Source organism: Hetaerina americana, unplaced genomic scaffold (assembly GCF_022747635.1).
Source record: "Hetaerina americana unplaced genomic scaffold, ioHetAmer1.1.p SCAF_79, whole genome shotgun sequence".
In the NCBI taxonomy this organism is placed as follows: domain Eukaryota; kingdom Metazoa; phylum Arthropoda; class Insecta; order Odonata; family Calopterygidae; genus Hetaerina; species Hetaerina americana.
This window is the reverse complement of record NW_027287416.1, coordinates 430,874-457,656: the sequence shown is the minus strand read 5'-3', so window position 1 is coordinate 457,656 and position 26,783 is coordinate 430,874. Positions and strand designations below refer to the sequence as shown.

General features: G+C 45.9%; 1 protein-coding gene across 1 annotated transcript in view; it reads left to right on the top strand.

Annotated features, from left to right (window-relative positions):
* Positions 1 to 26,783, top strand: part of Egfr (epidermal growth factor receptor) — a 203,644-nt gene that overhangs the window by 83,353 nt on the left and 93,508 nt on the right. Inside the window, exon 3 of the mRNA XM_071596255.1 lies at positions 13,039 to 13,124. The gene's annotated coding sequence lies outside the window, so the exon portion shown is untranslated. The remainder of the gene's footprint in view (positions 1 to 13,038; positions 13,125 to 26,783) is intronic.

The window sequence follows — 26,783 nt, the reverse complement described above, 5'->3', positions numbered from 1 at the left end:
AAGAAAATCCTCTTCCTTATCCTTGCCTAATCCGCGATTAATCGCGATCAACTTCGAGCATCCAGCGGCAAACAGTGGTTTCCTCGCGCACAACTTCAATCGCGCCTTTGTTATTTCGTCAAGTGTGGTCGGAAGTCGTAACATTTGGACGTTTCGTCCGTGTCCGGAGTGTCCATTCCGGTCGCGGGGGTGCATTTATGTGGTTAGGCAGAAGCTCTTAATCGGTACCTGAACTGTCGCGGCGGAAGTGGCATATTGCCATTTTGCTTATCCCGCAGCGAACGCAAAACAATCACTGGCAGTACCTGTGACTTTTGAAAGCAATAATCACTGTTACTGCCAGCAGCTATCAATTAATTCAAGGCACTCGCATATACCAAGCGAATTTTCAGCGTTTCTACTTCTACAACTACATAATTCCCCGCCAGCCGCCGCAAGGGCGTGTGGCGGGGGTGTTAGATCACCAGCCAGGCATGCACAACCACAATAATGATCTCTAACAGTTAATGTTGAATAGGAATGTTTTGGAACTGTTATCTTCAGACTGTAATTCTTCGTAGCTGTATTTTGGCGAATTTCCCCGCGACCCCTGAGGAAAAGGTCTCTAAAATGCATCTTGGCCTCAGCCGCATTCATCTTTAGAGGCAAGCACACAGCCCGGTTAGAATAGAAGGACCAGTCGTGACCAGTGCATGCCCACATTTAAGGGTAGCGATATTTCCAATATAAGCGAGAGTTATCATGCCACCCCTCATCATATGGAGGTATTAACATATTCCGGTACAACACTTGATTGCCTCAAAACTCATCTCTTTGCTCGCATCCGTTCCATCATCTTGATTTTCCTTTGCCTCGTTCCGTCTCTCTAATCTCCCTTGATCCGCCTCTTTTTGTTTATTTATGTTTTTTCCTTCCAATGAGCATCTCCCGCGCGAGGATCTGAAGAGATAAGGATAGGGGCCGTAAGCGTGACGACTGGCATTCCACCCCCGTGACAGGCGTCAACCCTAAAACGAAACAAAAACGGGCGCCTGGTTAAATTAAGCTTCCGATTAAACGAGACTTCTTCCCCTGCTGGGAGATTTCTATCTCGTCCAGTCCTACCCGCACCCAGGCAACGTCCATGAGATTGCCGGAAAAGTCAGGAAGAGTAGTGAAGATATGGCCAGATGCTTCGAGATTGTAGACTATTTTTATCGAATCGTGGTTTTATTTACACTCTATGTTTACGATCTGATTTCCTCCCGTTTAAGTGGAGGGTGTAATTAGCATCAAGAATGTAAGGCGTACAAACACAGGGAGTCGTTCATTTCCTGCAGCTCAAAGGTATTAGGTATCAATTTCGATGTGTACCATTTTTTTGCCGTGGGGTAAGATAATTGCATCGTCTTCGGACTTGATCGAGAAAGAGTAAAAACTGTCACCACTGGATATAATAAATTCGGCCACATGCTACTACAAAATGTAATGACCCGATATGACCTTAAATTTTTCTCGAACAAATCATTTCTTAGTTTTGTAAACGGAAGCTGTTTCCAGATATTTCACACATAAATGAAGCAATTGATATGGGTGTTCATATCATGTATTCCTTGCAGGTTCAATCTTTTGCGGAGTATGAGATTAGTAAGCACGTACTCCTGCAATATGAAAACGGAGGAAATCGGTTGGTAGGCATTCTTTCGCTCGCGAAAAAGTTTTCCCGACAGGAATCTCGAATAGGATGGGAGACGAAGGGGACTACCTTCGCCACCCCGCCGGCGTCTCTCCCATGTCGCGATGAGATTAAAAAGAACGCGCTGAGCACCTGGAGAAACGTTTTCAACTTATTTTTTGCTCCTCGGTTCCCTTTGTTTCCCCCGACGCAAAAACTGTAGGGTGGTTAAAAGAAAGAGGGCAGGTAAAAGGGACCGGAGGCGCGTCGCCGAGAGTTATGGGGAAGACGAGGTCGTTTTTAAGGGTTTCCGAGCGGTGGTGGATACGCAGAGGGGTTCGGGTTGAAGAGAGGGGAAATGAGTAGCAATGGAGTAAAAGGATAGGGGGAGGTTGCGGGCACCGAGCAACCATACGCGACTCGGCGGCGCGGGTTTTATGCCCGTGCCGAAGTGGCTTCAATGCGGTTTCGCGCCGGGTTAAGGGTTTCCGGGGGGGAGGGCGTGGGTGGGTGGTGCAGGGCAGGACAGCGAGGCAGGGCGAGCCAGCGTGCACGGATTGGCCTTATAAGGCACTGTGCACTTCGAGTCGGGGAAGGGGGGGTGGACGAGGAGTGCCCCTGGGCGACAGGCGCCTGCGTCTCACCCCCTCCCATTTCTCAGCCCGCGACCACCTTGGTGGAGGAAGGCGGTCCGAGCTCAAGGAGAGACTGCGCAAAGCTTTCCCAGGTTTGAGAGAGTGGATTGCCAGCCAGTGTTTCCCGACACTTGCTTTTAGGATTGCACGCATGAAATATTCGTAGGAACGTTCAGTCGCTGTCTATTTCACGAGAGAATTTTATCTACCAATCATAATGATCAACGCCGTTGATAGCGTTAGGGAATCAGCCATGAAGTATACGAATAACTGGTAAGACAGAGCGTCACCCAGATAAAAAAAAACACATCTTGTGGTTTTGAAAATTAATGGCACGTATTGAATCCATTATGTAATTTTCTGGTTATATTTTCGGAACTCCAGCTGCTTAGGTGTGCGTTTGAAGGTTTCTCCCAGTTTCAGGAGGTGTCTTTGGGTTGAAGTAGCGTTCGTAGGAATCATGCAATAGTTGGACAGACAGTCATCATAATGATATAACAATTATGGCTGAATATTAGGTAAGTACAGGAGAAATTGATGAAAATTTATTTAATTCGATTGGATATTAAAAGGGAAATTCGAAACAGTTTTGTAAGAATAGTTTTTATGTAATGGGTTTAGCAATGCTGACGTAGAGAATTAAAAATAGTCAGTCGAACTCCAAAATGTAATATGATACTTCAAAGTAAATTGGAATCATATTTTATTTTTGGATGCCTGAAAATTTAATATTTTTCCCCACAGCTTCTTTTACTGCCGAGCAATTCGAATCACGTTCTCATGCTGTTCTCCTCGGCCATATCTCAAGATAGGCCTTCCTTCAACTCCTTACGTAACGCAAACGCTATGTGTTTGCGTTATTTTGGTCACTGAGTTGAAATTATGAGCATTAATAATTAAGGGGATGTGAGACTGGAATTCTCTCAGCTTATTTTTATCCACGGCAAGCGTCGGTGACACATTAGCCGCCGTTTATTTCTGCCCATCCTTATGAAATCTGAATGAGTGATAGGAATCCTGTTGTCGCCTCCGAAATGTGCACTCTTCCCTCCCGTTCCCCGGGAGAGATGTGGGGAGAGAGGGACCGGGGTCAAGTCTAGCGAATGTGATTAACCGATGCGAATGCGATGGCCCCGAAGAAAGAGGATTAAGAGATTTGTGGCGATGCCGGAGATTCATAGGGGAGGGACCGAAGGGAACAAAGGGAGAACTGAGGGGCCTCGTCCTCCACCGCGTCCCGTGGCGATGATGCATTATGGCCTTCTGGAGACGGAGAGAATTCGCGGAACGGCATTCCTCTGCATTTGCAGAATACAGAGAGTCCTTAAGGAGTGAGTCGAAACGACGCTTCGCGAATTCCTCCTCCACCTTGAAACGATCCGCCGGTCAAGGAGGAATTCGGACTGGAAGAAAAATATTTCTGGATTATTTCCTCCTCTGGCGGCTCACATGAGACACATTTGTGAAGGGGTTCGGGGTTTGGTTCCCATCGTCATATGCACAGAGACTTTTGAAAAAATTGCTTTTTTTTCTTGTTTCAAGTCCTTGTGCTCCGAAGTTGGCGCCGCTAACGTTTATCGTGAAGACTGGAATCATATATAAGTCTGAATATTAGATTGCCATTCATATCATAATGCACCCAGTCATAAAAGCGTTCGTCTTTTCTTTGGGAGACTTTTAGCGTCCGTATAACTTACAGTTTGTCTAGATGATGAATGGCATCTCATGTTAAAGGTTTGGAGAGAATGAAAATAAAATTTTGATCCATTGAATATGATTTCCAGGCGCTGCTGGCGTTCTTACGTTTCGACGTTCGGCATAAATCTCTCTTTTTTCCGTATTTTCTTTCATTTGTCTAGAGGTCATTAACGTTAACATTATATTATAGCAGCATTTGTGGCTAGGTTACAGGAAGTTTTGCGAAATCATCTGTATATTTTTGCTATTGTGTACTTTTAACGAGGAAAATGCTCATGCTCTTTCACTTAATTTTCCCTAGCCACAAGCCCTAAGCTGTGGCTTGCAGGGGACTTATGTAGAAATAGAAATATGCACTATACGTATTGTTGTTTAGTTAGGACACATTAAAAAAGTTCCATGGGAAACCCCCTTCCCATTCGACTGATTTTTCTTCTTCCGAAACCGCTTCGAGAGGGCGGAAGCGTCCCCCACTCTTACCCGAAAATAAACGCCTCACGGAGTCTATCACGGATGGCTCCTTTTTGTTTTTCCACGCCCATGGTGTGAGCGCGGTTCACATCACGCAACGCTTCATGTTTTTTTTCTTCTTTCGTTCTCGCCTCCATCCGTATTACTAGATAACTTTAATTGAGGCAAAAAAATAATACGTCAGTTGCAGCTGCCTTCCTGCCTGAAAAGACCCAACTCTTTTCCTGTTTCCATCGCTCCAATTTGGGCAGGTACCCGATAACGGAGGAGATCGCCCCATGTGGGGGAGGAGGAGTTGTGGGCGGGTTAACATGGAGAGGCGAATCATGGCGGACCGTGAGCCCACAAAAGGCCCCATTCTGTTCTTGAAACGCGTAATCTCGCGTACGGCTGCTGCACCCTGGAAGCCCTAAAGAGAGGGATGCACTGTAGCAGCGCCAGTTCTACCACTCTCAGGCTTTCCGGCACCGAGCCATATGCTCTCGACTCTCGCTCACTCCTCCCGCCCTCGCTCCGTGGGTATGTATATTCATGTGTGCGCCTCTTGTTGGCTGGAGCCGAGGCAGTGAGTGGCGAGCTGATAAAGAGGGTTCGTTACGAGGGATCGGACCGAGGGTTGATCTCAAGACGGGGCTGGTTGCGAGAGAGTGGGGGGGGGGGTCGAGAGCCGGCTCGCGGGTGAGGGTGGAAGGTGAAGGCTGGTGAGAAGGGAAGGGGAGGAAGAGGGGCATCATCCCATTTGTTGTGGGAATGTGGATGGGCCACGGTTCACGCTGCCAGGGGTCGTAACTCCCCTCCCCTTCGAAACCCCCCTTCGAAACCTCCCTTCGTTCGAGTGCCTTCCCATCTCGCCCAATGATGGAAGCATTGTGTCCCCCCCGTTTGCCCCATACCTTTTGACCCCCTCGCCGCTCCTTCATCCCCTCAACTTCGAGCTACCCCGCCCAAATCACTAAAGACCCGAGCGCCTCTCCCTCTTTCAGAGGCCGATGCCGTGGGTGAAGGATGTTAGGTATTAATTGCGCCCCGCATGTGGTTATCTGTGATGCCTCTTCATGCTAACTCCCTGCCATCACCTCTCTCCTCCTTTTTTGTCGCTTCATCCCATTATCTATACCCCTTATTTATCTAACTTCCTGCTGCATCCTTGGCTCCTATCTCTTAGCTTGTAGTAATATTTGAACATTGTCTCGTCCAAGTTCTCGCCTGCGTCGTTCATAAACAAGTTACCATGCGACGATAAATATGTATTTAGCCGTATTGACTGCATTGGCAACTAACTGTCAATTGATATCGTACAAGGTACAATAAATTATAATTATTAGCCATATTCCAGGACATAGTAGCCCGATCAATAGATACGAACATTTGTAGAGAAAGAAATGGTCACGTGTAAAAAAAAATATTTACATTTTTTATCGAATATAATCGTACACAGGAAAAATATTTTACGGTCAAAGCAAAATGTTCTCGTATGATATTTGGATGTCCATTGAAATACCACATTGCTGAGTGGTTAATTCGGGGACGACGAAACTTAAAACATTCCAATGAGAAACTCAAAATTTTCTAGACTTTTCATTTTTAAGATTTGCCTTCAAAAATCGGACCAACTTAGGTTGAACAACTGCGGTTGTTGACCAACATCAATGAAGATTATTGCCAATATTCCTTCCCTTTTCAGAATTATACGATAAGACATTCTCAGAGTTCACATACACGGATACATTTTTTTTAAATTCCTTAATCCCTTTCTAAATGTGCTTTCCAATTTCAGTATGAGTTAATGTAATTAATTGCTTCATTCGGGTTGCCGGAAGGCAAATCCATAGTCTCAAGTACGAATGTAATATCGGAAATTAGTGATTATTTCTTCATGCTGGCGATAATGATTACGCTGTAATTTGAGCGGGAAAAAATCTTGGATGTGGAAACACCTGAAATAAATCTAAATGATAATCCTTCATAAACTGCCACTGTATAGTAATTTTGTCTTGTATCCAAAAACTGACTTGCGTCGATGTATTTGTTATTTTATTTCGATATATCGATCGATAGCACCGCTAGCATTGAACTCCGAACTGTTGACGGGAATGCGCGATAATTCCCACATAAACGTGTCAATCAGGGCAAGCAGGACGGAGGGATCTCCAAGCGAGAAGGGGTATCCATGTAAGATGCCATCCAAGTAATTCCCCGAACTCTTTTACACGCGTCGAGCTTCGCCTTTTACCGCCACTTAACACAACGTCCACCCATCCCCCCTCACACCCCACAAATGAATTTAACCCGCCCCTCCCCAACCCAACGGGCCCCACTCCTTTTGGGCTCCACCAAAGTGGTCCCTCTCTTCATCGTCCCTTTTTATTTTCTAAGACTTTCTTTTTTCCTCAACATCCCTCAACAACCCCATTTTTTGTCTCGCCCCCCTTACCTTCCGCCCACCTCAAACCCTCAACCGGCCCTTGGCTCTATCCCCTCCGACCACCTCCACGCACAACACGTCGTAGGTATATACTACTACTATATATGGTGCTTCCTAAGCATAGACCCAGGGCGTTTATCACTTCTAACCTACACGCCAACAAGCGCAAACTACACGTTTCACCCTCTCCCCTCCACACATCCCCGGCTTCCTATCCCTTCTTCCCGTTGCGTGTACCCCACGCTCCCTATGTCTCACTTTTCCACGCCTTTTCATTATATGATATGGGGGCTTTCGTAGCACTAAAATTCATGGTTTGAGGCTTAAAAAAAATTTTCCGGCAAACCTTACATCATTCGTCAAAGGTGGCTACGAGCTCTCCGAATGTCAATTAAGAGTTTCATAACATTTCAATGATTCAATGTCGAGTAAAGTTGTTTGATGATGTTTTGTTGAGTATTCTTTTGACATGGGATGCTCTAATCAAAGATATATTTCTCAATAGACAGTAGTCCGAAATAATATTCCCGATGACGAATAATTTTATTCATAAAATTCATGGAGAGGTTTTTTCATCAACTTTAGTCAAGCTGCTGTTTCAATCCAACAACTCTTATTAGAATAATACGCGTTAGCCAACTTTTTGCTGTAACTGTTGCATTAACCTTCGAAGTCATACCCAAACTTTTATAATCATCAGAACGGGGAAATGACAACCGTTCATAAGTGGAGTAAGCACTTCAGGAAATAAAATCAATGGTACTTGGAGAGTTTATATGAGTGTCCGGGAATGGTCCTTAGAAGGAGACTAGGTTTAAGCCTGTCAACAGCGTTTTATCACCGCGGACTGTTTCTGTAACGAAAGTTAGTTGTTTAACGCCGGACAAAATGGACACGAATTATCAATAAGTAAATATTATGAATAAAAAATATCGCTAGCGCTAGCGAAAAATGTATGTTGTGAAATTTTATAACATATTTCTTCAATTACTCCAAAGATGTGATCTCCGTCTTCTACAGTATCTTTCATTTCTCCATTATCAATTCCCAGCCATTGCCTCGCCATCATGCACGTGAACATCACGACATTGCACTCCCCATATACCAAGTCGTAGGTCGATCCCCGTTCCGCAGAGCGTCTCCATCCCTCCACATATACACACACAACCTCACGTCTCGGAAAGAAATTAGCCCGCTCCAGTCCGCTCTCTCTCTCCCCTCCCCGACTTCCACCCTGTCTCTCCCCTCCCCGACTTCCACCCTCTTACTCTGATTGCACCTCTCCGGGACCTCTTATATCCCTCGAACCTCTCACCTCCATTCCACACCTCCAAGAGGCACTCAACATAATCCCAGTCACGTTGCTCCCTCACCCCCCACCCTCCCGCTCTCTCATTCTTCCTTCCCCACACCCAGCCATCAGCCCCTCAATCGGTCGGCCACTCCCTCTCCGACCTTTCCGGGCCCTGGATAGACGCCATCGGAGAACTCCTTCCACTCAATGCAGGGCCATCTTCCCCCTCCGAACTTCCCCTCCTCTCCTCGTACCATCTCTCCCTCACCCCACCTCCTCTGTGAGGCAATGCTCTCCTCCAGATGCCTCTCACCTCCATCTCTCTCCCTCTCACTTATGTTAGTCATCTCCATTACTCGCCCCTTCTCCTCCCAACGATTTCGCCGCCTACATCGACGTTTCATTCTCACCCTCCTCCTCCTCCTTCCACCGTCCGTCCCCCCTGGCACTTCCCAGTACAGCCACATTACCATATCGCTTTTTCGTTTTGCTGCCCAAACTCGCGGGGATTATATATTATTTTTTTCTTCCTTTCCGATCATGCCTCGTTTCTTTCTTTCCCAAACTCCCCTCTCACACTCTCCTTTCCCTTTTCCCTCACCGGCGTGGTATTTCGTCTCGTTCCGTCACCTCGGGTGAAGACGCCAACCACCCGTTTCGTTATGCCTTCTTTCCCCCCCCCCTCTCTTTTAAGTCGTACGCCCTGGAGATTCGGAGGAAAGGGTAGGATGATGATTTCTCCCACCCCGTGCGTCGTGGAGTGAGTCTCCTATCCCCTCGATCCCAGGGAGGGGGAAGGCGGGGGTGTTAAATGGAGGAGGAGGAATGGGTTCACGCCTTTGGCCGGTTAAGATCCAAAGGGGAGGAGGGGGTGTTTGAAAAATGTGGAAAGGAAGGTGTGTGGAGGAGGCCGGCAGTCGAAATCATTCCAGCCCTCTCTTCTCCCCGTGTGCGCCATCTCACACACAAACGCGTTCGAAAGTGCGGCGCCGTCTCGTGATTCCCCGGGTGATTTGGTAGTCAGAAACAATTTAGGGAAGGTGGGTTGAAATTAACGTTGTCCGCCCTCCCAACATCACCTCGTGATCCTTCACGGATAGAATAAAACCTATTTTTTTGGAGAGAATTCTGCTTCCCAGGAGACCGACGCAAGATATTTCTTTGGGATTTGAACATCTCGCGGCGCAGGGTCTACCAAATTTGTCAATTCCCTTATGTCGTGATATTAAAATTTTTTGAGGGTGGATATTATTTGGCGGATGAGAACTTCGCAAGCTTAATCGGCGCTGGCTAGCTATTTTGTATTTCTAAGAGGCGAGTGAAAAAATTGGTAGACTGACACATTCATCACAGGATATTCATAACAAGCTTTCATCCTAGGACCACCTTGTACCACCGATCGCTGAGGACTCCGCTATTGGTATAAATTTTGGAAGACTCGTGTATGTTAAACAAGTGTAGACTTCAATCTAGGTTGTACTTAAACTGCAGCTCACAGACGAGTGGAATTTTAAATTAGATTATTTTAGATTCAGTTAATATTGCCTTCAAGGTTCCTGGGGCTCAAAAAAGGTTTCTTACGTAGTTTTAAATCGTTCGTCCATTTTCAAGGGATATTATTCTATCTCGATGGGGAGATGATGGTACCTACCATTTTCCTCGGCCCAAATGAACTAATAAAAGCAGTAAAGCAGTCACTCCTAACTGCCGTGTAAGAGGCTTTCATCTTCTAAAAGCTCGCCTTCGTCGATGAGCGACGCCAAGGAGGCGAGAGGGGAAAGTAGAGGGATTCGAGTATGGGGAAGGATAGATGTACATGCTGCGAGAGGGTATGGGGTGTTTCCGAAGAGACGATTTCCACTGCCGCCGTCCATCTATCCCCGAGGCTCAGGTGAGATGTCGAGGAAGGGGAGTATGGAAGCTAGAAGGAGGAGGAGAGTGGTCGGCTCTCCTGCCCTAATGGAAATGGTGAGGTGGTAAAAATTTGAAAGGTGAATTAGTGAGGAGAAGGGTCTTAAAAGATAGTTTTACGGCACCGAAGCACCCCCTCCCCTTCCCACGGAGCGCTGGCTCTAGATCCTTACCTTCTTCGACCTCTCGCAGTCCTACCTCACGCTCGGAGCACAAACCAAACTCTCATCCCCCCCACTCGTACACACGCCCTCATCGAAATCCCCACACTTCCATTCCCCCTACTCCCTTTCCAGGGTCCTCCACGCCGAACTCAATTTTTGTTTTACGTCGATAACCTGTCTGCTGCGTTCCTCCCTCAGCGGAGGATGATGGAGTGCAGCGGCGGGCGAGGTGGGGAGGGAGGGGCGGCGACCAGCGGGGGAGAGAGAAGGATGTGTCTCGGGGAGGGGCCCCCGGAGCTAAGGGCGACCTTGACGGCGAAGGAGAGGGCGGACAAGAACCCCACACCTCCGCTGCCTCCTCTTCGCCTCCCCATCAACCCCTCCGTCGCTCCCACCGGAGTCCCTCCCTCCCGTACACCTTTGGCTCGCTCAACCTTCCTTCTTTGCTTCCTTCCTCGTGTGCACCTCGGTGCAGCATCCTTCCCTGTTGCAGCGTCGGCGTATCTCCCCCTTCTCCTCCTCTCCCTCCTTCCCCGCCCCCCTCCATTCCAGTGGTTGCTCTTCCTTACCGAATGCGCTCGGGTAGCTTCGATTGTTGTTTTCAATTTTTTACGGCGATCGCGCGTCAGCTGGGTGGTGATTTCATTAGAGCTATTTTTTAAAGTGGTTTAATTAGTTTTTTTTCGGTTCTATCCTTCTCTCGTTGTTTTCATGGTTTTCGAGTGAGATGATGGAGTCATTCTTTTGTCGGGACGTGCTGAAACATTATGAAATTTGGCGACCGGAGAGGTTAGTAAAAACTTGGCTTGTTTCATGGTGATGCAAACTTTCCGCATCCGCCCTGCGATCACTCTTCATCATCCAAAAGAGATCCATCATTACTTGTATCGTGGGTATCAACACAAGCTCTAGCTGCCCGCTACTTCTCCGTTCCCTGACCGATGTGATCGAAAGCCTCGATTTTAATTTTTATTCTTAAGATATCGAAATGAGTCGATTTTTTTGCCGTCCCTCTCTACTCCTCAAGATTATGTCGACTTCCTTTTAACCCTTTTGAGGGATAGTGAATCGGACAAGGACACAGGGTGAGTGTAAGCAATATGTAGGTAAATGAGCGCAAAGGAAGTTCGTCGATGCCTGGAAATCCGCGATGCGGATTTTTCCACCGTTTCCTCATTTCCTCTCGTTTTAGTCTCGGAAGCGATTATATACTCACCGGAGTCACGTTTACCTTTCTCCCCCTTCCCCAAAAGGCCCACTTTCTTCTCGAACCACGGAAACAATCTTTTAAGACCCAAGTGAAAAAAGCTCCGTCTAACCTAAGCCACTCAAGCTTTATCTACAGTCGTTCCTACACTACCTAAGTCGCTCTCTTCCCTATCCCCCGAACGCCATACCCTCGTGTCGGCTACACCACCCACTCTCCCCCCTGCCCCGCCGTCGCGTCTCCTTTTGTCCACCTCCCCCCTTCGCCCCATGGCTTTGTGAGCGACCTCAACCCCCTTGGCCAAACCCTCTTTGCCCTTCCAAACTCCCATTCCCTACTCTTCCACTCCTCCTGCCCTTCGTATACCTGGGCTATTTCTTTCTTCCCGTTTCCTGGAAGGATAGTCTAGGTGGCGGGAACAACAGGTATGCGCGCTCTTTTATTTTTTATCTGGAAGGGACTTCTCCACTCCAGTGTATACGTGTGTGTTTGAGTGAGTCTCCCTCGCTACCCCGCCACCCCAAAAGTCGTGCACCCCTTCATCGTTTTCCCCTCCAACACAAGATGGTTCACTCTTTCGCTCTCTAGTCGCCCGATGGAGGTACCTCGCTCGCTTGTTTCCCCCGGTTAAGGTTTTTAAGTATTTTTTTTGTTCTTGCACGTTTTATGGAACACTTCGCGTCCAACATTTATTTGCAGTACGGGCGCAGCGGTTTTATGGCCCAAACTCTTCGTGTCTTTGGCCGTTGTCGAAAAAAGGGATGCTTACATCTTGGAATGAGTACCTTCTTCACCCGTGCAATTTAGAATTATTTTCTAATGAATTGCGCGCTCAGTTTACCATCCATATAAATCGTCCGTTGTGCTCTCGCAAGGGCAGTTTTGGGAACTAGGTAAAACTGTAGAAGTGGAAGTTTTAATTCTCCCTGGGATTACCACGTTTTTTTTACCAATCCGTCCGCTCAAATATGTTGATCGAAGTTGGTTGCGTAAATAAATTCAGGCTGCTCTCTCTTGCCTGGGTTTCACACGTGCCCTTCGGAGTCCATATTTCTGCGCTTCTGGTGTATCTGTATGTCGCCCTAACATCCCCATGCCGAAAACAAAGGGTCCTTGCCATTATGGTCGACCGGCCGCACCCTCAACCGACCACAGTATATTTTGCGCAGGGCGAAGTGTATTTTGGGCAATAAAAGGAAGGGTTGTTTGGGCCGGCCTCAGACGCCGCTAATGGCCTTTTATACGAGTGAGATGGTGAATTGTTCGTTCCCTTTAAAATTCTGGACGTTGAAAGAAGTGGAAGGAAAGTCTTTTGAGAGAGAGTAAGCGGAGAGAACGTGATTAATGGTTCGATGTATTTTCGATCACCAGGCTGCGACGGAAGTACACTGAAATATTTCGGATTTTTTCGCCTGAGTTTCATTTGTGATAACAGTTTCTTCTTTGGGTGTACACATTTTTTTACTTTTTCGAAGAGCATGTAAGAGTTTTTATTTTATTTGTTCTCCGGTTTATAAATATGTAGTGCTATTCTGTAGTCAACTTCTATTATATTCTTTTTATTTGTTTTTCTTTACAGAGGGACTGTGCCGCGTGAACAGTTATCCATTGTTCACTTTCCAACGAGAGCCCAATGAATCTTCACCTACCCTAATAGCTTTAAAGGTATAGTATTAAAGCTTTCAGTTCATAAATTTTAAATCTCTTGAAAATATCAACCAAGTTCATATTTCTTTCTACTATAGTATTTCCATTGGATCAATACTACAAGGCTTGTACTCGTAGATAATTCGGCCCAAGTTATCTCCGTTGAGGAATGCATAGTTATTGCGTCAAAATTGCCCATTAGAAAAGTTCTTTTTCATCAGTTTAGTGGTTAGAAACTATGTAAAAAACTCCTTCCAATGATGACTTTGTTCACTTTTACTTTTTGAATTAGGTATCGTGTAGCTATCCATTGCAATGATTACGCGAGAGATTTATGTTCGAGAAGTAGTTATGGATACTTAGTAGGTACGTTCATTTATGATACGTCAAAATGTTTTCATTTCCGTTAATGTTTCCTATCCGGTAATTTTATTTCATACCTCATGAACAGTATCCTTTTCTTCTTTCTCGGGCCTTAGATTTTACTTGGTCTTCCTGGTATATCCTCTTCCCACCGGCCCCGCGCTCCGTCCCCTCCGCCCACCTTCAGCCCATTCCCCTGCCCATCTTCTCGCATCTGCTCTCATCTTCAACAATGTCCGAGATCCACATTCCACGATTCTATGGATTCCGACGTCGTATTCCGGGGAGAGAGAGAGAGAGAGGTGGCCTCGCTCACGAGAAAGAAGTAACCGCGAGGCGCAATTAAAAAAGTGCCCGCTCTCTCTCGGGGGAACAATGCTGGCGAGTCGGTCTCTAGGGACTAGGCTCGCCTCAACACCCCCTTCCTCCGGCTCCCCACACTCTTCTCTCTCCTTTTTTCGTCCCCTTCCCCGAAACCTCTCAACCTCATACTCTGCGCCAAAAGCCCTCCGCAGCTTCCCCCGATATCATCTGTTTTGGTATTGTGAACGAGGTGGAGAGAGATGGAGGAGGTGGAGAAGAGCGACTCGAAGGGGCTCGCCTTTTTATCTATCAAATCGCACGTTTCATATGGACGGAAATAAATCTTCTCATATCTACCTACTCTCGCTCATTCTTTTCCCCCACCACCCTCCTCGCCTCACTCCTCCAAATGGCCACGAGCTAAGAGTGGAGATATCTGCCGTGCATAAATTACATCTAATCGACCTTTATTGCAAAAAATTAGTCCAGACGTCCTCTTGCGAGCCGGCGCGGAAGTCTCTTAATATTTGATATGTAGGGAGGGCTAGGAAATATTGCTATGATGCATAATCGTGATAAAGGTTTTTAAAGCTATTCGGGCGATTATTCAGCGTGAAGGGGCCACAAAGGATTTTTTTATTCTAGTTATAGAAATGATCCCCCAATTAACAATCACTATCACAATAGATTTGGCATGACTACCGGTCAGTATCAATTCTTTAAGGCTGTTAGTTTCACTAGTTTTTTAAGACCCTAATTTTTGTTTGCATAGCATTTACATTGAGTGGTCATTATTTTAATTAATCTAAGCTTCAATAATTTACATTCCGACTCTAAAAAATGAATTTAGGTTTACCTGGTGTTAATTACTTCCGGTTTACGAAACTGCTGATTGTGAACATATAAGAATTTCTGCCGGTACCATTCCTCTTCATCCCTTTATTTGTATTTTCCGGCAAAAATATCCCAAGGTGATTTTTGCGATAGATCTTACTGACTCCTTTGTGAAATATGAATGGATTAGATATATTAGCATTGATGGTATGGATAAAATTGTACTTACTTTTCCGTTGCCATAATTATTGAAAACTTCCACACTCTTCAATTAGCTCGCCGGGTTTCCTGAAAGCGGTCGAATCGATAACTAAAGAAAGGCCAGGTGCTTGGCCAAAGGGATTTTATGTCCTCTTGCACCGAAAAATTCAAAATATGGGAGGGAGTAAAAAAAAGGTCAACGGGGACAGATGTCACGTGGAGTTTTGTGAGAAAAATGTGAACCGAGTGACAGAAACATTTATTTTAAATTATTTTACAGATCGCTGTAGACATATCCAAGAATATTAACTGTGAACAAAAAAAGTCTGTCAGTAAACATGTTAGTTAGGTTATCCGTTTGGGTAATTTCGCCTCGAAGAAGGGTCCGTAAGTGGCTGAAACGGACGGAAAACTTGAAAAATAAAAGAAATGTAAGGGTCGCTTGTCACACACTTTGAACAGCTTTGACTCAGAAGGGTACAGGGCACGACTCAAAATTATTTTGGTATCCGTTTTATCCTTGGTGTCATCTCATTCCACTTCTCAGTCCCGGCTAATATTTCACTTTGATTAGTGGCGGCCTTTCGGTCACGACGATTTTCTGGAAAGGAAATGCTCTCTCCTCTGCTAACTCTGAGTGAACGAAAGGGAGTGAAAAGTGAGTGAGAATCATACATTCATACAACAAAAGAATCATACAATCCACGCGTCCCGTTTGCCCCCGATCCTCCGTTTGCCATCCCCCAGGATACCTGTACATCCGCCCTGTCGACCCTCACTTGCTCTCCGCGATCCCTCACACCTTACATCCTGAATCGATTGCCTGTGATCGTTCCGAACGTGCCCCTGCCTTCCCTTTCCCTCAAACATTTGCTCTTCACCACCTCCCCTCCCTAACACACCACGTCCCTCCTCTCGAAGCGGCGCGCGGGTTAGATGAGGTCACTCCTTTCATGGCAAGGTCACCCGACTCGGGCATCTCCGGGTGAAATAGACGCTGGAAGAGAGGGAAGAAATGTTCTGGACTTGGTTATGTCGGGCATGTCGAGTGGGAGAGATGGTGGAAGAGAAAAATCAATCGAAGTGAGAGAGAGGGGAGGGAGAAAGGCTTGGGATAAGGGAAGGGGGAGGAGTGCATGGACGGGGTGCTAATTAGGGAGGAGGGTAGGGCCGGTTGTTGGTTGGTAGGGGAGGGGTGAGTGCCTCTTGCCGTCCTTCTGAAGGTCTCCTCCCTCGCATCTCCTCCACTGGATGCTGCCACTCTTGGTTTTTACTTTTCTCTGCGCCGCTGCATCTGGTTGTCCGACCAGACAGTTTTCACTCGCAGTACTGCAGTTACCAAAGCCTTAACTAGAATTAGTATTGGCTGTCATTATCAGGAAAAGCAAATGCGGGGCTGGATAGTTTAAAATTGTTCATAGTTCGAATACGCGCTCGTTGTTTCATTTATTATCTCCATAAAAAAAGTGTCGCTACGAAGGAAAAAGAAATATAAGCAAAGGAGTGGTTCCTCGCGTGATTTGTTTCCGAAACATTAATTCTCTCGGAGGATATCTTTTGGGTTCGCTTTGAACCCACGTTTATTATCAGTCTAATACAAGTGTCCCTCGATTAGTAATACTGCCAAGACACTCTACCTACCTTATCCGGATAAATCGATATCCGTTTTTGAATGAAAATAAATTAACCCGCGAAGGTGGTCACACCGGACCGAACCTTTCAGGCATTATCTAATTTTGCTCGCCTTCGCCGTTTAAGCGTGCCTATCTCAGCCATCCCGTCGTCGTTTTTTATGACGCTTTCGCGAGGGACTTTGTTATTCGTTGCTCGGGAGGCGATTGGAAGGACTTTAAAGACTCTGCGCACCCACTCGTGCGTGGTGAAGACGCGTTCTACGCCACGACCCTAACCCCTCCCGCCTTTTTCCGAAACTAAAACGAGTTGCTCTCCATCCCGGAGCGTCACGCCACGACCCCATGCCTCCCCTCCTACATGCTTTCCCTCCCTTTCCCGCGCAAGTAATCCCCGATCTCCGCCACTCACTCCCGCGTCTTCCGTGAGGCGCTTGATCTCCACGCACGGATGATCAGCCCCTCCCAACCCCTTACCTCCTCCTCTACCTCCGTGGCAGCCGTCCGGGTAGGTGTTACCACGGGAATGAAGGGGGGTTCGGTCGGACCGACTTTTCGTTTAACTCGGCGATCCATCCATCGTCCCCCTCTCCCTCTCCAGCCCTGCCCCGCTATGTCACGAAAACGTGCTCGCTCCCGAGGCAAATCTCCCCGCGGACTGCGATGAGCGCCCGCAATCTCTCGTGGAGATAGTGTGTGATTCCTCAATCGGGATTCCATGAGGAAGGGAGGGAAAACGTTTGTTGTTTGGGGTCATGCCTCGGGATTTCCGTCAAAAATAAAGCGTGCTGCACGACTATTTTTTTTTGCCTAAAAGACCTTCGCAGAAGTTAATCTGTGTTGTGGCGTGCTCAAGAGGGAAATTCGCTTCCACGGCGTCGGAGATATTTCATCGACCCAACTCAAGAGCTGTAAACAGCGTAGCCAGTGTTCGACGTAGTGCCGAGCACTCCAACCAATGGGTGCCTCGCGAAATGTTTATCCTATAGTGCTGGACGAATTAGAGACTGAATGTCACTCACGTGGTTGCTTCGCTGACCACGCCGGCGGCGATCCAAGTAATGTATGATTCACTTGATTTCTGCGTTTCTATCAATCGGGCCTTGCTTATTCCTTTTTTTAATAATACCCCGTAAGCCGCCGCAAGGGCGTATGGCTGGCGGTGTTAGGTCACCACCCGTAAAAAGGAGCGAAACTACGAGCAAATTCAACACATCCATGCAAACCTATTATTCTTCATAATGTGGATATCCTTTCGTTTCCATCGTGAAATCTGCTCTCGACTGATGAGAGGTCGCATATTAAGTAGTTAGTAAACTTTTTACTTCCGTAGTTTTAATTATGCATACTCTCCAGAAATTCCAAACCTCGTATTAATGCATAATGTGGAGAGTGCATGCCTGGTTTGGAACCACATGCCAAACACCTTAGCCGGTGGCTTATAGGGTACACACGGTTGTCATATGTGTATTCAGAGTCGTTGAGCCTAGAGCCAGAGCCTAGTCGACCATGATTTGGATATACTTCTTCATTCGCTTATGTCTCGCCATTGACGGAATTTTGTTCTGCAGGAGTGCGTTTCCCAATGGCAGACCCTGGGTACAAGTTAACTCAAAGCTGACTATACCCTCGAAAATGCAAACAATGCTGCCCTATTTGGTCTCCTAACCACTTTTTTTGGGAACAATTTTACAATTCTCGTGCTGACGTCTTCCGTACGCTCCGTTTTCTATGCTTATGTTAAAAATTTGGCCTTCACCGGAGAGATTCCCAAGACGTCCTCGTAACTTACAGTTGATAAATATAAATAACCGCTTCATGAATTTACGACCCCGATGAATTCGTTTAGAACTCTTCTGTTATGGGATGCCCCTTCTCTCCGCTCGAGTCCCAGCGGGCGTCAATTTTTTCCCATCGGCCTACCTATAAAATGGAGGTTTTAATATATCCCGTGGTCACCCACCGATTTCAAGAACCAGAAATTCGTCACGCCAACTCGAATTATAACATCCAAGCTTGAGAATCTCATCTCGACTCCGGGACCTTCATATTTTTTCGTATCGTCTACACGGATGTATTTTGGTGGCATATCATAAAGAACACTGTCGGCCAGGCTCAGTAAAGCAGTCGAGAGTCGCGCGATAAGTGGATATGTTTTTGGGAAAAGAAAAAAAAAATGTTTTGCATAAGTAGATTGTGGCATCCAAATCCCGGCTGCTCATGGTCTATTTTTTGTGTGGACCCACCTTAAAGGTTCCCTACAGGTGTTCCTCGGTCTGAATTCCTCGCAAGTGACGACTGCCGATTCATCTTCTCAAGGCACTTGCCCTCCCCAGGCCCCGCGGTCTCCTAAACCAAGCACCTGTGAGCCCCAGGGGCGTTAGTATGTTCGACTAATTATCACCTAGCGGTGGGCTCGGAGGATGCGCGTTAGCATGTGACGCGATCCGCTGTGTATTAAGTTCACGTGAATGACAAATGTGAGGTTGAAATGTTACGTGCGAAAATATTATATTTTTTCTCTTAATTCGCAAGAGCCCGCGGATTTGTTTAGCGTATCAGTACCAAAAGCACTGAGAGGAAAAGGTCTCGATGGAAAAGTTTTGAAGGCAAAAAGCGGTGTCTTTGCTTCATTATATCTCCTGCCCAAACATTTGACGGGGTCGATAAAAAAGTCCGACTCAATAAAAGCGTACTTAAATGCTCGGTGGGTTTCTTGATCCGTTTCCCTGAGACCGTCAAAGTCGTTAGTTGAAGTGTTCTCTAAAACCTTCGTGCTACTTTCCGGGAGACTATACCATCTTCCTGGGTGTATTCTTATTTTCTCCTCGAATCCAGAAGTTTATCAAATTTGTTAAACAGGTATTAACATGCTTTCATTATCACTATATAACGTGAAATGTAAGGAATTGCTCATGATAAGAACACGATTTTTGATGGTGATTTAATCCAAAATAATTTTGTCTGTATATCCAACACTATGATGTACCGGTTATGTAGAATAAAACGAATTTTTGGTATTAAAGTAAGAATTTCAACAAAATGAACTTGATAGAGGTCTAATATATTTATGGTGTCGTTCGAATTGTTTTAATGCATTTTTTACCGCGAATTGTATAGGTATTTGTGTAGGAGTGAAATATGGCGAGTTAGCGCAGGGCTGAATTGAGTTGTGGGCGTCTTTGAGATTGAAGGGGTGGGGAGGCAAGGGATTCCTTGGGAGAAGAGTGGGATGAGAATTTTCTTCTCTTTATTTGCATGTACGAATGGCTTGGTGACGAAACCCGCCCACTGCCTCTCGGGCCGTTTAGTAAACTTTGGAAATTTTCGGAGCTTTGGCCTTTCCTATCCTTCCTCTCCTACGCTTTCTCCTCTCCATTTGACTCGATTGTTTGCATTTCTGTGCCCATTCAAACTCTTAAATCATTGTTCCGACTTCCTCTCAGCCCTAGTGATTTGCTTCTACCGTCCCATCGCCCACTCTTGCTCCAGCTACCTTTTGTTTCAACGTTCCTTCTCCAGCACGAGCAGAGTTTCACGTCCCGAGTGCGTTTCTCGCCTTCGGAGTCATTCACATCACCAGACAAACCCCCTATACTTGGAGTGACCGACATGAATTACTCCTCCTGTTCTCCCTCCGGGCCTCTTTGTGTGGTCTTCGGGTGAAAGGGAGTTCAGGGCGCCACTTAATCCACTTCCGGTGATTTCTGGTGTAGTAATGTCTTACTGAACTTCCAAAAATATCAACAAACCAAAATATTCATTATCCGTTAGGTCCATTGGCTACCAACCACACGTTGAAGTGCGGGGAGACTTCATAACGTCATTTCGCCTCAATTATAGTGAGTCTAATCATTTCGTGGAAAAAGTTTCAATTTTTAGGACTTACCGTCAATTTTTCCTTCCTCAAGCAATAGGCAATTACTTTATAACCTCGAATTTTCTGCCGAAAAACCCGTGTTTTTCTGCTTAGCTCATTGTGATAGCCGATAAATCTACCGATACACTTGTTTTTTTAGCCTATCCTGAGTGCTCTGTCGCCACGATAAAAAATATTCCGTTGGTAAAAAAATTCCGTATTCGTATAATTTTTAGCTCCACTGCAATTGCTACCGTCTTCACCGAGCTTCCTGTCGTTATTTAGCCTCAGCATCCGTCCAGATCTCTCGCGCGTGCTATCGCATTAGGGCCCTGTGTCTGATGCGATCAGAGGTTTTTCCCAATGCACTTCTCGCCTAGTGGCTCCCCCAACCCTCCCATCTCTTGATTCATTTCGTTTCTTTTTTCCTCCAAGTGCTTCATCTACCCCTCTTCGTCCTCTTCCACCTCGCCTCCCCCATCCTCACAATCGAGTCGCTCTTATGTTGGGGATTCTTTGTCCGACCGCTACCTCTCACCCTCCCGCACCATGTCAGCACTCGGTCCCGTCTCCCTCCGCAAAAGGGTAAGAAATGAACATCTCCTTCTCCCCTTCGTCGTCTCTTACTTCAATTCCATTTCCTTGCCGACAATCCTCCGTTACTCTCTCCCATTCCACACCCGAGTCCGGTGACGCGACCACACGCACCTGTTGAATGATTTTGCCGCGGTCAACGAGGGCGCGATGTCTGTAAGATCATTTCGCTTTGGTGCTGATTGGCGGCAATTTTTTCCCGAGGGATGAGTTCAAAACGGTTCCCATAACTTGAAAGTGTTGTTGAAGCTTGAAAAATTAACACGTTGCGAATCCGATACCAGTCATTTGATGCCGCGACTATGGTTGCGATTGATGCCAATTTTGTTGCTAAGTGACCTTTGCCGTTAACCTAAATGGCATGGAGGGCAACCACCTCCACCAACGCATGCTCAGCATCATTGCCAGGTTTTCAATTAACGAGAGACACATTCTTATTTTTCGTCAACTGTGCCACCTATTCCTTATGTATTCATCTGTTATTTTTTTGTTTTTGGGAACTAATGAAAGTATTGCCATTCGTTTATTGCCCCTTAGCAAAATTCCGCTTTCTTTCTCATGTCAAATACACTATGATATGGATTCGGGACTTCCTTGACTAGCCGTAAACACCCCCAGCCAACCCTTTGGGACCGCTTGCGAGTTAATGTGTATATGTAGATGTGTGCCGTCAATGTAAAATCCGTTGATGATTATGTGTGTCGCAGGGTTGGTCGTGAAGTAAAAAGGTTTGAAATGGACTAAGAATTTTTTACCGACTGCGAAATGAAGAAATACGGCAAAGTTAGCAGAAGCTCCATTTTGAAACTCGTTCACGTCCCCTTTTATTTTATCCTTACTGTAAAAATATTTGAAAAATCATCTTTATTCACCGGTGCTAAAAATCTGAGAAAATATCCAGAGGTTCTACATCTACACAATACCCCAAAAGTTAGCGTAAGGGCGTGTGGCGGAGGGTTTTATATTTGCATTCACAATCTATACAAATATCAGTTTGATCGTGCATTCGAACAAAATAAATCACACAAAAGAAGGTACTTACATGAAAGATATTCAATAGTAGGATATATCAAATCATGCGGCTAATAGCAATGTTATAAAGATGGGTTTACTTAAAATTCATTCAGGATATCGGCAAAATATAAACACTGCCAATACTAATTATCCCCTTAGCACCTGCGATCATGTCTATCTTGATTTCTACTCGTCCGAGGAAAAAACGACATTTTAAATCCATCGGTTCTACCATCTCCCTGTTTTTATGTTCTGATAAAATGAGAATTCTGAGAAATGAGTGATTCGGGGCCTGTAATACGTCTCGAACATCCTCGGATAAGCGACCTATCTAAAATTAACCCAGCAAATGTAAGCTGTATTTCAGCCTACGGTCAAGTAGTAGCTTCCATCCTAATCATTCCGATAGCGTTGTGACTTGTACGTTAATCCCGCTGCAGACGAATATACTAAGGTTAATGCGATTTATGTACACGTAATTTCCCGTTCCCTTCTACCAAGGAGGTTTCAACTTTTTTGCTCTAGACATCAGTTCCTAGATTTAAGTGGCCAGACGTGGTGATTTAAACCATGGTGCCCGTTGTTTCAAACTCTGTATCTCGTAGTCAATTTCTAATTTGAACCCCTATTGTGAGGTAGTGATGGATGTGGGAGTCATATAAGTAAAATCGTATGCGCAACCCCCGCGAATGGTGGGTGCATTCATCTCGCCTTAGACAAGTAACGCCCTCACGATAATCGCATAGGAGTTTTTTATGTGTGGGAGTGCTATGACTTCTGAGGATTATATCCCTCGCGAATAGTCGTACGGTATCTGATGTAGTATTGAAGAAGATTCAGCGGAACAAATAAGTCATGTTTTCTGGCTTCAACTAAACGCATGACGTGCACCAGTCGAGATAGTGGCTCTGAATTGCGCTTAACTTTTTCATCCTCCAAAGGGGAAAGTAATTTTTGGGTTTTATCATTTGTATTGCCACATTCAGGTCCACATTTTCAAATGGGCGAGAATGTGTCATGTCCTGGACTTAATGTGACGGAATATATTCTTTAGCGTATCACAGAAACGTACTCGTTAAAAGGTGACGCTTTTGCTCTTCTACATCTACATCTACTCAATACCCCGCAAGCCGCCGCAAGGGCGTGTGGCGGGGGGTGCTAGGACACCACCCATAATTTAGAAAAGAAAAATAATAAAAAAAAAATCGCATGCAATAACGACAAAATCATATATAAAAAAAAACATGGCATACATTCATGCATGAACACTTACACCCCACACACATGCAAACACTCAAACTACCAACTAACATACACATGCACCTGAAAGTATACCTAACATCTCTATAGTGTTTAATTTTGTTCCGACTTGTAAATTCAAAGTTTTTAATATTTCTAAAGTGACTTCGGTTTCTTGCTATTATGATTACTGATTGTTCGGGGAAAGAATGAGTATTTGTACCTATCTGTCTTGGAATCTATCTCCCTTAGTTTATCTTTGTGGTCTGATCTACCTAAGTAGTGTGCGGCCATTATAATTCCTTCAGTGTCATATTTAAACTCGTTTGTTCTGAACCTTTCCCCAATAATCCTTGCATCAAGCTAGGAGGTGTAGAGGTGTGAGGCCGTGGAGGTGTGCCTACTTGAGGATAAGAACCCGTTTCACTCAAAATGGATAGTAACTTTACCATTTTAACATGCATACTTCATACCATATTGCCGAAATGAATTCTTTGATCCATGAAAACCTTAGCCGTTTTCGAAGGGGACACTTTGATTCCTACTAGATGGGTGTACATAATTTTGTGCGCACGCAATAATCATCAAATTCAGTGGGCTTGCCGCTGCCTCGTGCCTAGCCAATGATAACATTTTCTTCCTTATCCCCTCGTTGAACTTGGGAGTATTTCTTGGGTTACTGCGCGATAAATCTTTTAGCAGACAGAAATATCGTGGAAGGTTCAAATTCTTCTAGAGAATCAACCCTCCTTTTCCACATACGGTCACGGATTCATGATCCAATTGATGGCGAAGTCCCTCAGCCGGCGGGGTGGAGGGTTGTTACTTCCCCCAGTCCCACGGCAGTCCCCTGAGAGCAAGAACGCCTTCCACCTCCTCCCCCCTCAACCGCCACTCCTCACTGCCGCACCCTCCTCGCCCTTGAAGATCACTCCGCGACTATCGCCCCAGAACGGAGGGTAAACAAAAAGCCTCGATACACATCTCAACGACGACCGAGGGCCACTCTTTGAGGCTCCGAAAACAAAGATAAAAAACAGCAACAATCGGCCATCGCGTCGCTGGGTCCCACTTCCAACCTCTGCACGCCCCTCACCCCTTCACCCCCTCCTCTCTTCGCCACCCTCTCCTCTCCCGGCGGGAAATAAGGCGACCCAGGACCTCGATCTGACTCCCCTTTGCCACTCGACTGGCTCCTGTCCGGCCGACTACGGAGTCTGGGAGGAGGGCATCGTGGCGACCGACCCCCTCGTCCTCACCCATAACATAAGAAATCACACGTCGCGTGGTCAGGGGGGGGGTTGAATCTGTCGAATGGGGAAATATTTCAGGGGAGAATAGGGAGGCTGGGTCGAAGGGGTAGGGAGAGTTGCTCTCGGGGGAAAAACAAAGGGGTAGAGAAAGGTTGATGGGGGAGGGAAGGGAGAAAAAAAGACACGAAGGGGGTGAGACTGCACATCCGATAATGTATGCTGCCACTTTCCCGCCCAATCGACCGGAATGGGGTGCCCGGGCAGCGTCGGGTGAGGCGGGTGGAGGGTGCGGATAAAGGGGTGGTTGGGTGGGCTGGGTGCGAGGGGTCGGTGGACACCACGGATGGGGAGGAAGGAAAACAATGGAGGTCCCACGTCTACTGTGTGCGCCTTTTTCCGTTAATAGAGTGGGTAGGATGGGGTAAGTTGGCCATGTGCACATGGAAGAGAAAAGCGTCTCTTTCTTCCTCTCTCGTCTCCTCTCCGAGACGAGAACTTCTCGAGAGGAACGGCGTTCTCTTGTGCGACTCGCCGTCCCTCCCTTTCTCTCTCTCTCTCTCGCTTTCCGCCTCTTCTTCCGTCCACTCTCCCTTCTCTCTGTCCGCCAGGTTTTCGCTCAATCCTCCGGGGCTCCGGAATACATCCGAGGCCTGTGACTGCGTCGGATCGAGTGCCTTCCTACACTCGGGCAATCGTGGGTTTTATTTATGCGATGCCAGATAAAACGTTCCCTCGGACAGTAGAATGGATTCGATTAATGCGTGCCCTCCGATGCGAACTCGGTCGGCCGCCGCCTCGGTCAAAAAGAATGATTCGGTTGACCGGTGTTCCGATCGATCTGGGCACAAATCTAAATTTTTGCTGGCATTGCGATGCTTCGTAGCTGCGGACAAAATGTGTGAATTTAGGTGGGATTAGTGTTCTTTTACGAGGGCTGTTTGTACAAGGTCTTGATAACGAAGTTTCGGATTGATATGTACTTTTGGAATATAGGAGAAATATAGTAGGTCGGAGTATTGAGATGCTATTTTGGTCTACTTTCTACCTAGCACACTAAAAACGATGGGATATTTGGTGTTCCATTGTTTCCCGATTCTCTCCTGTCCCATCTTCATTTAAATTAGAGCGATCAAAGAGATGTTAGTTATGCATCTTGATTCCATTTCTCCAACATTTTCAGAGCAAAACATTTTTTAGATAATCCGTATGATGTTTTATATTAATAACCTACTTCTTCATTAAATGTATTTCATCAATCGTATAGGATACACGGCCTCTCATGCTTCTCATTCAAAACATCTAAAGAATGTCATCGTTTTAGTTTTAGAGTTGTTTGATCTTAAAATATACGCCATTTTTGACAATACGCATTGAACTGCTGTACTTGTGGCGAGGGCTTGGCAGATAAAGACCCCTTAAAGATTCTAACTTCCTTCATTAATGTTAGAATTCATCAATTGCAATCGCCCTACCTTCGGAATTTAAAATCCTGCTTTGGGATCGGTGGTGGAGTGGTCCAAAGAGCGAGTGACAGACGGTCAGAGTGCGCGCGAGACATCGCCACTGGATGCTCCTCTATCGCTCCATTCGCTGCTCGACCGCCTGACGAACCTGCCCCCCCCCCCCGCATTCGTACCCTTAATCCTTCCCTCTCCTCGCTACGTTGAATGAGAAGAGCAAGCAAACACCTTTTGTCTCCGACAAACTTTATGCTCTTTGCCAGCCTTTGTGTCAACGATAAAACAAAAGGTATGTTTTCCTTTTTCCTGTCATAACGTTTTATTCTGTGTAATTTTATGCACTCGATAGTTTTTTTGTTTTTCCTACATGTTTAGTCATCTCCCATACGGCTGTTTTCTCCAGCTAGAAACTCAGAACCTTCGTCTTGAATTCCACTTTGTCCCCGGCCAAGGATGTCCAGCCTCGGGAATAAACCGTGAATCACAAGATTAGACACGGGCCTTCAAGAGTTTAGTAGCTTTTCCCATTAACGCGATGTAGAAATGTTGGAATTGTGAAACACTGCTCAGTTTAGCCGAAGAAAATTTAGATTTACGTTAATAACCTGTGTGTGTGTGTGTCTGTTGCTCAATTAATCAGCAAGTCGTAGTATCTAGCCGCAAATGGTGTATGCGGTTATATTTTATTTAAATACTGGAATTTTAAATGATGTTAAAATTTCTCAGTCGTCATGGTGCATCAGTGCTTTTAGGGTCACGCCATTAGCAATACTTGGATAATGAATTAAAATGGCGGAACTAATTTCAACTTTCGCCTTAAAAATGTTTACTGTGGATCTTCAATGAGCATGCAGCTCCATCCAGTGGCTTACTTTTCTGCAAAAAGAGACGTTATCTTCCGGTGAATATATTACACCAATATCAAA